Source organism: Arachis hypogaea, chromosome 1 (genome assembly GCF_003086295.3).
Source record: "Arachis hypogaea cultivar Tifrunner chromosome 1, arahy.Tifrunner.gnm2.J5K5, whole genome shotgun sequence".
Classification (NCBI taxonomy): Eukaryota; Viridiplantae; Streptophyta; class Magnoliopsida; order Fabales; family Fabaceae; genus Arachis; species Arachis hypogaea.
In genome coordinates, this window is record NC_092036.1 from 32,593,612 (window position 1) to 32,609,464 (window position 15,853).

A 15,853-nucleotide genomic window follows, 5' to 3' on the forward strand; every position below is an offset into this window, starting at 1 on the left:
TAAAATTACTTTCAAAGAAATCCAGGTAAGGTTTGTCCACACTACATAAAATTGTCAGCACTTAGATCTTTTATGATTAAAAATGATAATTTATTCTAAATAGAAAAAAGGGTAAATTGTGATGGCTTCTCTCTAGTCTTGATATTAGACAATAATACACATAATACTTCTCTGTTTTGATATTTGCAATAGTATATTTTAAATTTTTAATGAATTTCTAGTGCAAATTAAAGTTATATAATACTTAATATTTCTATAGATTGTAAGCTGTGGTATTAATTTCTTTTATAACACAACACTAACAAAGTCAATGCAACCATTAAAAAAATAAAGTGTTGTATATAATTTAACTTTAACCTCAAGAAAGTGTCAGTGCAATTTATATAAAGGAAAAGGGATTAAAGTTACTAACCATTTTCTCGTACCACTCTTTGGTCAAGAAAAGTTTGATTCCATGAACAATCAACAAGGCGTAGACAATGACAAAGAGATTATGTGAGTACCAAAATGCATTGAAGCCAGTTAGACTGTTGAGTGGTTTAAGAAGCTTAACCCTATTTCTCCTGAACTAAGGTGTGGCTTGTACGTTTGAGGGGTTGCACGAAGGAGGCGAGGGAAGTCGCAAGAAAGATGAAAAATTGCATGTATTCCAACATGAATTGCTACTGCCACATCTATCACCTGCAAGAACAACAACATATATACCTTCACTTTATTTGTACTACTAACTTTATTTAAATGGTGACAAATATGTTCCTTGAGAAGCAAATTTGCCACTTCTAATTCATGAAACACTCCAAATATTCTTCATACCCTTTTGGCAATTTGACTTGTGAAAAATACACAAATTCCAACAAAAATTTGGGGCAAGTAAAAAATATTACCTTGTGGAAGTTAAGGTTGTCATCAAAAGGAACCATGATGCCAAGCTTGGTCTTATTCCTCATCCAAGTAATAGTGTTCCGGCAAACTGGTAACAAGATAATAGCCATGTTCAATTTAAGTGTCTCAGCTGCACCTTTGGCCATGCATACACAATACCCCATAACAGGATACATCTTTTCTCCTTCTATAGTGTATGGATTTGTAGGCAAATAAACCTAACATCACACAAATCCATAATGCCATAACCCAAGTTCTTTGCCACTTGTCCTGTATGAAGCACTTGGTATTTGTATAGCACCTCCTAACAGCACTGTCTTCATATGTAGGCTTCAGTTTCAAGCTTAGCATTTGGCATAGGTACTTGCTATCACCTCTTGTAGAATGACTTGGTCCATACAATAAGAGCATCTCTAAGCTATCCAACTGATGAAGCAGTAATAATAATCACCAATTGGCCAAATAAATGAGATTAACATAAGTAATATGGAGTTTTTGTTTTTCTTTTCAAATAAATTTCTAGTCACTTCTAGAGTTAGCTATTTATGATTTTGGTCTACGTCAAAGTTTTCTTATGGATTTGATCTAATTTCCTAAATACAAGTGAAATCAATCCCTCTTATCATCTTAAATATAAATCAACTTCAGACTTATGATTTGAAATATAAGTACTTATCTGTATGTGAAACTGTAATAGTGACTAATTTTATTTAATTTTGATAAGTTTTATACTAAAACAATCTGAAATAGGATGATGTAAATACCATGATAAATCTTGTCTCTTCAGGGTCTAGTTTTTCCATTATCAAAGCTGCATATTCTTCAGCCTGCTGCTGTATATTTGAGAGTTTGTTTGTTGTGGCACTAAGGCAGATGATCTAAAAACAGAATTGATCATTTGTGATCAAGGAAACTCTTATTCTCATGGGAACAAAATGCAAAGCTAGGAAAAGAAAGAAGGTTGTCGATAAAAACTACTTCACTATCTTCATTCTATTTTTTTTGTTGATTAATTTAAAAAGAAAATTCATATAAACCTCTTTAATTTCTTCCTCGGTGATTCTTCCATTTGCATCTTTATCAACCCTGCATTATTCCAAATGAAGGTTAACATACTTAATGGTGGGAATTAAAGAAAATACCAACCAATTTCTTTTCCTAGTTCTAAAATTAAGTAAAGAGGTAATGAATTAGTTACATGTTAAAGAAGGTTCTGAGCCTGGAATCAAAACTCTGGTCAGAAATCTGGTCCCAAAAGTCCTTCAATTTAGCCTTGTTAATTGAATCCCCATGAATATCCCTCCTCCTAGCCAAAGAACCAAAAAGCACACCAGAAAATGCCTCAGATTCCTTGCTTATCCCTACATACAAACAATTCAACAAATCCGAACCATAGTTATCCAAACACTTCCTAAAAGAAAACTACTCAGAACAAGTCCTTATTTCACTCACTCACACACACACACAAATAATTTCACAAACACTTGGAAAGCAACAACAAAAAAATAGTGCAGATTTGTTATAAACTCTTCAATTTCAACTATTACCTATGCATTTTCCAAAGAGAGAACGATGAAGCCATCCATCAGTTGAAGCAGTAAGAACATCAAACTGCTTCTCCACTTCATGCCACCCTGCACCACCGCCGCCACCACCACCACCACCACCCTTAGCGATGAACTTAAGTCCCTTGAGAGCACTCAAAGCCGCGGACTTAGTCCTATCGTAGTGTTCTCTTCTTGCAGCAGCAGCATCAGAAGAAGAAGAAGGTGCTCTTTGTTTGGAAGAAATTGAAGCGAGTCATTTGAGTTCTTGAGAAACCTGCTTCATTTTAATGGAAGCGGTTCTAACAACAGTAGCACCAAAGAAAATCAAGTGGAACAAAAGGAGAAATGAGGGTACAGTTCACCCGCGCCGCAACATACCCAAACCCTAAAATTGAAAGCCCTAAAATTGGAACCCTAACCCTTTGAATATATACCTTCTCCACCACGTGGTGAGCGATGGGAGGATGATGCTGATGATCGATGTGAGCACGTAGCGAAGACGACTGATGGCTCTCGAGTGGTTAGCGTCGAGTGAGGAAGTGGAGCCGTGAGTGGGGAAGAGGAGCGGTGAGTGATAAACCCCAATTTGACGGTTTATCTTGTATTGAATTTAGGATATTTTGATGACCTTTTCTCGCATTTAACCTATGAATTAGCATGGTTTTGTAATCTCTCCCGTATTTGTGCTTAAGTGTAAAAACATGTTTTTTAAGCCTTATTTTGATGAATTCTAATTCTTCTTTGATTCCACAAGATGCCTTGATGTGTTTGCTAGTAATTCCAGGATTGAAATAGGCTAGGCATGGATCAAAGGGAGCAAGGAAGGAAGCATACAAGTGGAGAGAAGCATGAAAAGTCAAAGAAGTGAAATCGGCCAAGCACGCGCACGCGCACAAGGCGCTCGCGCGCACATTGCAAAATCGGCCAGAGGCACGCACACGTACCGTGCACACACGCGTCGCAGTCGGCACATGACTTCATTAAAGCAACACGTGCCTGGCGATTTAGAAGGGTTTCTGAACCCATTTTGGCGCCAATTGCTGATAGAAAGGAATAAAAGGATCAAGGATTGAAAGGGAAAAAAATCTTGGAATCATTTTTAGCATCATTAGGATTAGGATTAGTTAGTTTCTAGAGAGAGAAGCTCTCACTTCTCTCTAGAATTAGGATTAGGTTTAGGTTAATCTCTCTTCTTAGATCTAGGTTTAATGCATGCTTTAATTCACTTTTCCTTTTATCAATTCTTACTCTTCTCATCTTCCTCTTTCTAGTTATGTGCTTTAATAATTGTAATTCTTCACTTTGTTTTGGATAGATTGTTGTTCCTTTATTTTCTTTCAATAATGCAATTTGAGGTAATTCATGATAATTGTGGTTTCCTTGAATTGTTGTTGTTAATTCCTTGCAATAATTGTTGTTAGATTTCATTCTTGTTGTTGATTTACTATGCTTTTCTTTTGTGCCTTCCAAGTGTTTGATGAAATGCTTGGTTGGATTTTAGTGTAGGTTTTGTTCCTCTTGCCCTAGGTAGAGTAATTAGTGACTCTTGAGTTATCTAATTCCTTTGTTGATTGATAATTAGAAGTTGCTAATTGATTTGAATGCCTCTAAACCTAGTCTTGAGGAATCAAATTGATTCATCCACTTGACTTTCCTCCATGGTTAGAGGTTAACTAAGTGGGAGTAATGGACAACTTGTCATCATAATTGAGGAGGATAACTAGGATAGGACTTCTAGTTCTCATATCTTGTCAAGAGCTTTGCTAGTTGTTAGTTTATTTTCTTTGCCATTTATATTTCTTGTCTAAAATCTTAAAAACCCCAAATATAACTCACAACCAATAACAAGGCACTTTATTGTAATTCCTAGGGAGAACGACCCGAGGTTTGAATACTTCGGTTTGTAAATTTTAGGGGTTTGTTTTAGTGACAAACAACTTTTTGTATGAAAGGATTAGTGATTGGTTTAGAAACTATACTTGCAATGAGAATTCAATTGTGAAATTCTAAACCGTCAAAAATCTAATCATCAAAATGGCGCCGTTGCCGGGGAATTGCAATGGTGTTATGTTATTGGTTATTGTATATATGTGAATATTGTGAATAGCTTGATTTTTGGATTGCTTGTTAGTTTTTGCTAGTCTTAGTATTTTGTTTCATTATTTCTTATTAGTTTTTGCTTCTTATTTTCTCTTGCTACCATGAATTGTCACTTTGGCTATGAGTTTGGCTCTAATTGTGTTGTAGGGAATGTGAACTTCAATGCTAGCATGTACCAAGGATGGAACACTCCAAGATGGGAGGAGCCTCAAGGAATTGATCACTCCTATTGGCATCAACCTCCAGACACTTATAGGTATAATTCTCATCCTAATGCATGTCAATTCAATGGTTATGGTGATTCCTTTTATGACAATCAACCACCACCATATACCTATGAATCTTATCCTCAAGATGATGCTCAATCATACTCACAAGCCCCTTTCTACCAAGTACCTTTATGTGACCCTTATCCATCATATAACCAATCACCCATACCACATCTTTGTGATCATTATGAGCAAGAACCTTTAGAACCACCACAACCCCATCAAGATTACTACCAAGAACCACCTCAATGTACATCCTCTCCACAATTTTACCAAGAGGAACCACCTTCCTACCATGAGCCCTCTCTCCAAAATAATGAACCTTCCTACTCGCCCCAAGCCCCAATAGACGATCCTCTCACTTTGTTACTCCAAGGACAAGAAGCCATGAAGCGGGATACACTTGAATTTGTGACCAATTTGACCAAGATGGTGCACACTTTAGCCCACCAATGCTTGAATACTCAAGGTACTTCCGTGACCACATGCGAAAAATCTAAAGAAGAGCAAAGTATGAAGGAGAAATTGGACAATCCGGTAGAGAAGGGAGAACCAAGTTTTGTGTTAGAACAATTGGAGGAGCCTATGATCATTGAAGAAAAGGAAGAAGTGGTTGAAGATTTGGGAGATGTTGAAAGTCCATGGGAATGTAGCATCATGGAGGACTCTTCCAAGAAGCTTGATATTGACGTTGCGGAGGGTGCGCAACCTCCAAGGCATATCATAGTTGGAGACTTGGAAGAGGCTTATCAAGAGATGGATTCAATCATGGATAAATTTCTCTCTACAATGGAACCATCCCCCATTGGACATGGAGTTGGAATTATAGAAGAGTGTGCACAATCTCTCATACCCTTGGTGAGCAATGAGAAAGAGAACTACCAAGAGGAACACGTTGGCATGGTGTATATCGAAATTGAAGAATATGAAGAGGTTGATCAAGAGATGGATTTATTCATCAATGAATTCCTATCCAAAATTGAATCACCTCCTACTGGGCAAGAAATCAAGATTCTTGAAGACAACACCAAGCCAAGTGATAAAAAGGAAAAAGGTTGAAATTGAGGAAGCTCACAAAGAGGTTGAAATACACAAAGAAGAGCACAAGGAAGTAGACCTTGCATTGTCTAAGTGTGGGGAGGTCTCCCTTCCCAAGTAACCATCCAACACAACATTCAAGTGGGTAAAATTCTTATCCCTAAGCTTTACTTTCTCACTTGAATATGGTTTGATTGAAACGGATGGACAACTTAGAGCTCTTTGTGGACTCAAAGGAAAAAGAGAATTGTGTAGTGGTTGGAAATTTGGTATAAAGCTCACTAAGGTCCAAGCTTTAAGGTATAGGGATTATGATGGGACAAGAACTACTTCGTATGGGTCTAGAAGGAAGAATTGGTGGACTAAAGAGGATTCTATGTGTCGACCGCCCTTATGTCAACCACCCGTACGGAAAAATCATGAAACTCAACTCACGGATGGGTGTGAAGATAAGATATGGGATCCCGGTTCGCTATGTGAAGACCAACTATGGGGACTCATATCTTGGGTAGAACTCTACCCTAGATTGGTGAAGATGGTTGGAAATTCTGTCAACCAATTGAGAAGTAAAGATCCTTGGAGATTCAAGGATGAGTACAAACACAAGCCACCATGACAATAAGCTTCTCACATGTCCAACTTAAGGACAATAAATAAAAGTGCTAGGTGGGAGACACCCCACCATGGTAAACTCTTTCCATTCGCTTTTAATTTTGCTTAATAAGTGATTTGCGTTGCCATTGTAGGTAGATGTCTCATATAGATTTGTTTGTACAACTTAATTGTTAGCATAGTCACATGTATGTTATGTTTAGTAGTAGATGAATAATATCAAATTGCATTTTTTGTGAATTGTATGATGGTTGATTGAATAAAGAGTTGAGAGCAGTATAGGGAGCACCTGAGCACAACTTTTCTGCTTTTGGAGCAATAAAAAAAGGGGTTAGATGCGCGCGCACGATGTATGCGCACGCGTCCTTGAGTCACTGCATCATCACCCAAATTCCAGAGAGTTGGGCCTCTCCTAGGCCAACCTTAAGCCTCGAGCCCAACTCATTCCATGCTGACGCGCACTACGTGCGTGCACGTCCATTCAGCTACAAGGAAGTGCACGCGGACGCACAACTGCCGCGTCCCCGTCGATCTGCTGCTGCAACTTCTGAGCCACTATCTAGAGAGTTGCGCTGGATCTGGGCCAACTATAAGCCCCCAGCCCAACTCATCTCGCACGGACGCGCACTCGCCGTGTGCGCACCCATCTGCCAAAAGGAGGAAAGGACGCGAGCGCACGCATCGCGCTTGCGCGCTTTATGTTGCACTACCAACGTACGCGAACGCGCACTTGCCGCGTGCGCATCACCTAGCTGATGCCGCCACTGCAGGCCTTTGTCCAGAGAGTTGGGCGTGCGTCAAGCCCACTCTAAGCCTCCAACCCAACCCCATGTACGCGTGCACGTAATATACGCGTACGCGCCGATGCATAATTTCCCCATCCACGCGTGAGCGCGCTATACGCGCACGCGTAGGTCTCTAATTTCGCCAATGTGCGCGGACGCACCCTGTTCGCGCCCGCGCCAAATTAAAAAAAGGGGATAACCCTAATGCGCGAAGAGCACTGCGCAGTCGCGCACCCCTCTTCTTCTCCCTTTCGCCATCTCCCTCTCCTTCCCATACCCCGTCACTCTGCCGTCACCGCCGGTGACAAGCACCGCGAGGCCGGTCCCCCCTCTCTCTCTTTCTCCATCAATCAACACTTCCCCTCTTACTCTCCCTCTCTCACCGCCGCCAGCTCCACCGTCACTCCACCGAGCACTACCACTGCTTCGCTGTGACCGCCATCCTCCACGGCGGTGCTCTACCCAGCTCATTTCTCTGCCGCCCCTACTTCCCATTTCCATTCCTTTTTACTCTGCTCCCAGGTTCCTGCTCCAACTCTGTTTTCTATTAATTTTTTGTTTCTGTTAGCTACTATTAGTTTTCTGTTAGTTAGTTAGAATTGAAATTTTGCATGTTAGGTTAGTTAGAAATAATTGTGGTTAGGTAGCTAGGACTGGATAGAGGATTCTAGGCCTGATAAGTGCTCCGTTTGTGCATGATTTGCTGTTTGTTTACTTGGGTGTTGTATGCTGATTTTGGGTTGCTATTTTATGCAATTTGTGTTGCTGAGTACTGTACCACTGCTGCCATGCTTGATTGATGTTGTATTCTTGCTGCTTTTGCTATGTTGCTCTCCGGGAACGTCCAATTTTAAGCCGGAATGCTGCCCAATTTTCAAGAAATCTGTTTTCATCTTAATCTCTATTGTAATTTGGGCTAATTTCTGTTTCCTTTCAACTTTCCAAATTTGCACCAATCATTGTGAGCATGAACCACAACTTCTCTTTTATTTGAGCCTAAATATCATCATACCACTAATCCACTTTTCTAACTTCCTAATTTCTTTAACCATTTAACTTCTACTCACATTTAACCCTCTTTGACCATTCTTTCAAAAGTATGATGATTTTATTGCGTAATGAGTAAGAGTTGTTAACTTTAGTAAACATTGCATTCTTGGTTTACTTGTTCACTTATGCTTACTTGTTTACCAATTCTTTTCAAGTTCAGTTCACATCATGATTGTTTGTTAGCCAATTGATATCCTGAACATGCTTTCCTTGCTACATGCTAAGTGTTTCATTCCTTATATTCTATCATATTTTTCAGGATGTCGGATAAAGGAAAAGCCATAGCCACTACCTCCAAGAAAAGAAAACATTCTACACCCTCTATCCCCTCCGTTTACAAGAATTATGCTAAGAATCCATTGAATGATGAAGAAAAGGAAAATCAGTTGCTACCTTCTACCGATCCAACCAAGTTTTCCAATCTTTACTGTGAGCTTCGCTTCCAAAAGTATCGGACGACGAAGCTGAATACTGAGAAGAAATTACTCCTACCTAATGATGTGAGACGAGCCATTACTAGTCGCATCCTAGAGTTGGGTATGGACTTTGTTGATAGAGATTTGGGAGATATCAACATTTCTTGGGTTAAGGAATTCTATTGCAACTTCTTCCGTCCCACTTTGGATTCAGTTCAGGTGAGGGGTAGAGAGATTATGATCACTGAGTCAGCCATAGAGGAGGCATTGCAGTGCCGACACCTTACTGATGGCACCTGCGCTCATCAGCAGGCTGAGATAGCTATTCACAACATGACCTTTGACTATGAGGCGCTTAGGCGCGTGATTGGTTTACCGGATGCCACTTGGGTCATGGATGCGACCAACACTAAGCCTAAAGGGATGCTCTTTGCTCATCTGACTGGAGAGGCCAAGACTTGGCAGATAATATTTGCCCACTATGTCTTACCCACCACTCACTTTTCTGAGATCCCTATGGAGATGCTACTTTTGGTTGGCTTTGTTATGGAGGGAAAGGAGGTTTATTTTCCTCGACTTATTCGGTAGTGTATGTGGCGAGCACATATTCGTGGCCTACTTCCGTTTCCCACCTTGGTCACCAGTATGGCCGCCTTGGCTGAGGTCCCCTGGTTGGACGATGATGTGACACCACCACCCCCAGATAACGTTGACAAGGAGGTTACTATTCCTTGGGGTGGTTGGGTGCACAAGAAGCCCCCGGCTAGACGCCGATCTAGGGCTAGAGCAGTGGTAGGGACAGCTGGACCTTCAGCAGCCCCATCTTCTTCTACAGCAGCTCCATCTTCTTCGACAGCCCCTTCTTCAGCTCCTGAGCCGACATATCTACTGGTTCAGCGTCTGTTTCGATTTTTGGAGCGCGAGAAGCGCCACATCAGGCGCCGACTGGATCGGATGGATCAGGCACTCATCTCCCTGGGCGCTGAGTTACCTCCACTTCCAGACTCTTCAGCCTCCGATGAGCAGGATCATTAGGGGGAGGATGTTGATGAGCCGACTCAGTAGGATGCACCTCCAGCTGTACCTGACGCCACAGAGACTCCGCAGCCCCATGAGGAGCCGGTCTCATAGCCTCAGACAGAGTCAGCACCTACCAGTGTACCTTCCCCTGATCCGCCGGTTTAGCATCGAGGACGATGCTCGATTTTAAGTGTGGGGAGGTCACCGGTAGCATCATTAGAGGACCGGTGAACATTTTAGTTATACTTTCCTAGTTATCGTGCTTTGCATACCTTTGTATATATTTGATGCATTTTGAGTTTATTCTGGATACTCTTACAATTTTGGTTCGTTTTGGATACCTTTGCTGCTTATTTTGGATTTTTAGATGTTTTGGATGATAGATTCCATACTTTTAGTTGGATTTTTCTTTATACATTTTTGCATATCTTCTTTTGTATATCTTTCTTTTTAGTTTATGGTTGTGATGAGAAATTGTTTGTGAATTGTTAAAACTTAGTCACCCTTTTCGCATAAGAAATTGGTTTTAAGTGAAAAAGGAAAGGGTAAACTAAGAAAATTTTTGAATTTCTCAATCACAACAATGCTTAGTCAAATATTGAGATTCTCCAAGAAACTTAATTATAGGGCACCAACCCAATTGATTGAAGAAAAATATTTTGAGGTAACTTGCTTGAATTTCATATTTTGTGAAGCATGTATTGAGCTAAGAACACAAGCTTGTGAGACTTGAGCCTAATAGTGTGGTTACATTTTATAACCACTTATTTTCCATTCTTATGTGCAATTGTTCTCTTTCTATGATTGTGATCCTTGATTTGCTTGATTCTTTATGTCTCATTTATTTCTTGTATTCATGCATTTGTATGATTGAGGCCATTATTTCATTAGCCCACATACCCAAATAGCCTACCTTTTAATCTCCATTGTTAGCCAATTTTTGAGCCTACGCTTAACCAACTTATTCTCATTTTAGCTCATTACAAGCCCAAGGCGAAAAACCAATGAAAGTCCCTTGTTTGGATCTTTGATTAGCCTAGGCTAGTGAGAGTGTTTATTATTCAAAGTTGGTAAGGCTTGGGAACATTGGATAGGATAAAAAGGGTAGTACACTTCCATATTTAGGAATTGGAAACATATTCATGTATTGATTGAACGTATAAGACCTTATGCAATTGATATCCTTGTACAAAGTATAAAAAGAAAAGAAAAAAAAAAGAAGAGAAAAATAAAATGGAAAAAAAAGAATATAGAAAAAAAAGAGAAGAAAAAAATAATAAAATGGGACAAAATGCCCCAAAGTGGAGTTCAATAAAAGGGAATCAATGCATAAGTGTTACGAATCAAGAAATAAGATTCATGAATATGCAAGAAAAAGTGAAGAATGGGTAGTTAGAGTAGTTTGAATTTGTATAGGTCATTATATAGTTAGGTGGGAAAGTCTATGCTAATCAAAGATCTAATCTCTAGTCCACTTAACCATAAATGATCCTACCTTGACCCTAACCCCATTACAACCTAAATGAAAGACCTCATGATGAATGTATGCATGCATTGAATAGGTGTTGATTGTTAGAAGAAACTCAACTTTTGGAAAGCATGACTAGAAGAGAATTGAGTGAATTAACCCTTAAACACTTGAATGAATAGAGCGGATACACATCCGGTGAGGGTTCAAAAGTTCAATCGCATGTGTTCACTCATATTATCTATATTCTTGCAAGCATGAATTTCTTTTGATAATTCAATACAATTGTGGTTTGGACTTGATTCCTATTGCTCTAGTTCTTGTGCTTATTGGTGGGCGAAATTGTGATCACTACAACTTCGCACAACTAACCAGCAAGTGTACTGGGTCGTCCAAGTAATAAACCTTACGCGAGTAAGGGTCGATCCCACAGAGATTGTTGGTATGAAGCAAGCTATGGTCACCTTGTAAATCTTAGTCAGGCAAACTCAAATGGTTATGAATGATGAATAAAACATAAAGATAAAGATAGAGATACTTATGTAATTCATTGGTGGGAATTTCAGATAAGCGTATGGAGATGCTTGGTCCCTTCCGTCTCTCTGCTTTCCTACTGTCTTCATCCAATCCTTCTTACTCCTTTCCATGGCAAGCTTATGCAAGGGTTTCACCGTTGTCAGTGGCTACCTCCCATCCTCTCAGTGGAAATGTTCAACGCACCCTGTCACGGCACGGCTATCCATTTGTCGGTTCTCAATCAGGCCGGAATAGAATCCAGTGATTCTTTTGCGTCTGTCACTAACGCCCTGCCCTCAGGAGTTTGAAGCTCGTCACAGTCATTCAATCATTGAATCCTACTCAGAATACCACAGACAAGGTTAGACCTTCCGGATTCTCTTGAATGCCGCCATCAGTTCTAGCCTATACCACGAAGACTCTGATCTCACGGAATGGCTGGCTCAGTTGTCAGGCGAGCGCTCGGTTGTCAGGCGATCAACCATGCATCGTGCATCAGGAATCCAAGAGATATTCACCCAATCTAAGGTAGAACGGAGGTGGTTGTCAGGCACACGTTCATAGGTGAGAATGATGATGAGTGTCACGGATCATCACATTCATCAAGTTGAAGAACAAGTGATATCTTAGAACAAGAACAAGTGGAATTGAATAGAAGAACAATAGTAATTGCATTAATACTCGAGGTACAGCAGAGCTCCACACCTTAATCTATGGTGTGTAGAAACTCCACCGTTGAAAATACATAAGAACAAGGTCTAGGCATGGCCGAATGGCCAGCCTCCCAATGATCTAAGATAGCATCAGAACAAAGATAACTACCCAGATATGATCTAAGAACTAGATGTCCAAAGATGAAAAATACAATAGTAAAAGGTCCTACTTATAGAGAACTAGTAGCCTAGGGTGTACAGAGATGAGTAAATGACATAAAAATCCACTTCCGGGCCCACTTGGTGTGTTCTTGGGCTGAGCATTGAAGCATTTTCGTGTAGAGACTCGTCTTGGAGTTAAACGCCAGCTTTTGTGCCAGTTTGGGCGTTTAACTCCCACTTTGGTGCCAGTTCCGGCGTTTAACGCTGGGAATTCTGAGGGTGACTTTGAACGCCAGTTTGGGCCATCAAAGCTTGGGCAAAGTATGAACTATCATATATTGCTGGAAAGCCCAGGATGTCTACTTTCCAACGCCGTTGAGAGCGCGCCAATTGGGCTTCTGTAGCTCCAGAAAATCCACTTCGAGTGTAGGGAGGTCAGAATCCAACAGCATCTGCAGTCCTTTTTAGTCTCTGAATCAGATTTTTGCTCAGGTCCCTCAATTTCAGCCAGAAAATACCTGAAATCACAGAAAAACACACAAACTCATAGTAAAGTCCAGAAAAGTGAATTTTAACTAAAAACAAATAAAAATATACTAAAATCTAACTAGATCATACTAAAAACATACTAAAAACAATGCCAAAAAGCGTACAAATTATCCGCTCATCACAACACCAAACTTAAATTGTTGCTTGTCCTCAAGCAACTGAAAATCAAATAAGATAAAAAGAAGAGAATATACAATGAATTCCAAAAACATCTATGAAGATCAGTATTAATTAGATGAGCGGGGCTTTTAGCTTTTTGCCTCTGAACAGTTTTGGCATCTCACTCTATCCTTTGAAATTCAGAATGATTGGCTTCTTTAGGAACTCAGAATCCAGATAGTGTCATTGATTCTCCTAGTTAAGTATGATGATTCTTGAACAAAGCTACTTTATGAGTCTTGGCCGTGGCCAAAGCACGCTGTCTTCCAGTATTACCACCGGATACATACATGCCACAGACACATAATTGGGTGAACCTTTTCAGATTGTGACTCAGCTTTGCTAGAGTCCCCAATTAGAGGTGTCCAGGGTTCTTAAGCACACTCTTTTTGCCTTGGATCACAACATTATTTCTTTCTTTTTCTTTCTTTTTCTCTTTCTTTTTCTTTTTCTTTCTGTCTTTTTTTTTTCGAAAAATTTTTTTTTTATTGTATTCACTGCTTTTTCTTGCCTCAAGAATCATTTTTATGATTTTTCAGATCCTCAGTAACATGTCTCTTTTTTCATCATTCTTTCAAGAGCCAACATTCATGAACCACAAATTCAAAAGACATATGCACTGTTTAAGCATACATTCAGAAAACAAAAGCATTGCCACCACATCAAAATAATTAAACTGTTATAAAATTCAAAATTCATGCAATTCTTCTCTTTTTCAATTAAGAACATTTTTTTTTCATTTAAGAGAGGTGATGGATTCATAGGACATTCATAACTTCAAGGCATAGACACTAAGACACTAATGATCACAAGACACAAACATAGATAAACATAAGCATAATTTTCGAAAAAAAACAGAAAATAAAGAACAAGGAAATTAAAGAACGGGTCCACCTTAGTGATGGCGGCTTGTTCTTCTTCTTGAAGATCCTATGGAGTGCTTGAGCTCCTCAATGTCTCTTCCTTGTCTTTGTTGCTCCTCTCTCATGATTCTTTGATCTTCTCTAATTTCATGGAGGAGGACGGAGTGTTCTTGGTGCTCCACCCTTAGTTGTCCCATGTTGGAACTCAATTCTCCTAGGGAGGTGTTTAGTTGCTCCCAATAGTTTTGTGGAGGAAAGTGCATCCCTTGAGGCATCTCAGGGATTTGATGATGAGAGGGGTCTCTTTTTTGCTCCATCCTCTTCTTAGTGATGGGCTTGTCCTCATCAATGGGGATGTCTCCCTCTATGTCAACTCCAACTGAATAACAGAGGTGACAGATGAGATGAGGAAAGGCTAACCTTGCCAAGTGGTATGCGAAATTGTGATCAATACTTTTCACAACTCAAATAATCCCCGGTAATGAACCCAAAAACTTGGTGTTCAATACCATGGCATAAACACAACTTCGCACAACTAACCAGCAAGTGTACTGGGTCGTCCAAGTAATAAACCTTACGCGAGTAAGGGTCGATCCCACAGAGATTGTTGGTATGAAGCAAGCTATGGTCACCTTGTAAATCTTAGTCAGGCAAACTCAAATGGATATGGGTGATATACGAATAAAGCATAAAGATAATGATAGAGATACTTATGTAATTCATTGGTAGGAACTTCAGATAAGCGTATGAAGATGCTGGTCCCTTCCGTCTCTCTGCTTTCCTACTGTCTTCATCCAATCCTTCTTACTCCTTTCCATGGCAAGCTTCAGCAAGGGTTTCACCGTTTTCAGTGGCTACCTCCCATCCTCTCAGTGGAAATGTTCAACGCATCCTGTCACGGCACGGCTATCCATCTGTCGGTTCTCGATCAGGCCGGAATAGAATCCAGTGATTCTTTTGCGTCTGTCACTAACACCCCGCCCTCAGGAGTTTGAAGCACGTCACAGTCATTCAGTCATTGAATCCTACTCAGAATACCACAGACAAGGTTAGACCTTCCGGATTCTCTTGAATGCCGCCATCAGTTCTAGCCTATACCACGAAGACTCTGATCTCACGGAATGGCTGGCTCGTTTGTCAGGCGAGCATTCGGTTGTCAGGCAATCAACCATGCGTCGTGTATCAGGAATCCAAGTGATATCCACCCAATCTAAGGTAGAACGGAGGTGGTTGTCAGTCACACGTTCATAGGTGAGAATGATGATGAGTGTCACGGATCATCACATTCATCAAGTTGAAGAACAAGTGGTATCTTAGAACAAGAACAAGCGGAATTGAATAGAAGAACAATAGTAATTGCATTAATACTCGAGGTACAGCAGAGCTCCACACCTTAATCTATGGTGTGTAGAAACTCCACCGTTGAAAATACATAAGAACAAGGTCTAGGCATGGCCGAATGGCCAGCCTCCCAAACGTGATCTAAGAACTAGATGTCCAAAGATGATCAAAGGATCTAAAACAATCCAAAGATTCCAAAGATGAAAATATAATAGTAAAAGGTCCTACTTATAGAGAACTAGTAGCCTAGGGTGTACAGAGATGAGTAAATGACATAAAAATCCACTTCCGGGCCCACTTGGTGTGTGCTTGGGCTGAGCATTGAAGCATTTTCGTGTAGAGACTCTTCTTGGAGTTAAACGCCAGCTTTTATGCCAGTTTGGGCGTTTAACTCCCATTTTGGTGCCAGTTCCGGCGTTTAAC

General features: G+C 40.2%; 1 pseudogene; it reads right to left on the reverse strand.

Moving 5' to 3' along the window:
- Nucleotides 1-253: 253 nt before the first annotated feature.
- Nucleotides 254-3,686, reverse strand: LOC112711329 (respiratory burst oxidase homolog protein D-like; annotated as a pseudogene).
- Between the last annotated feature and the right edge of the window lie 12,167 nt (nt 3,687-15,853).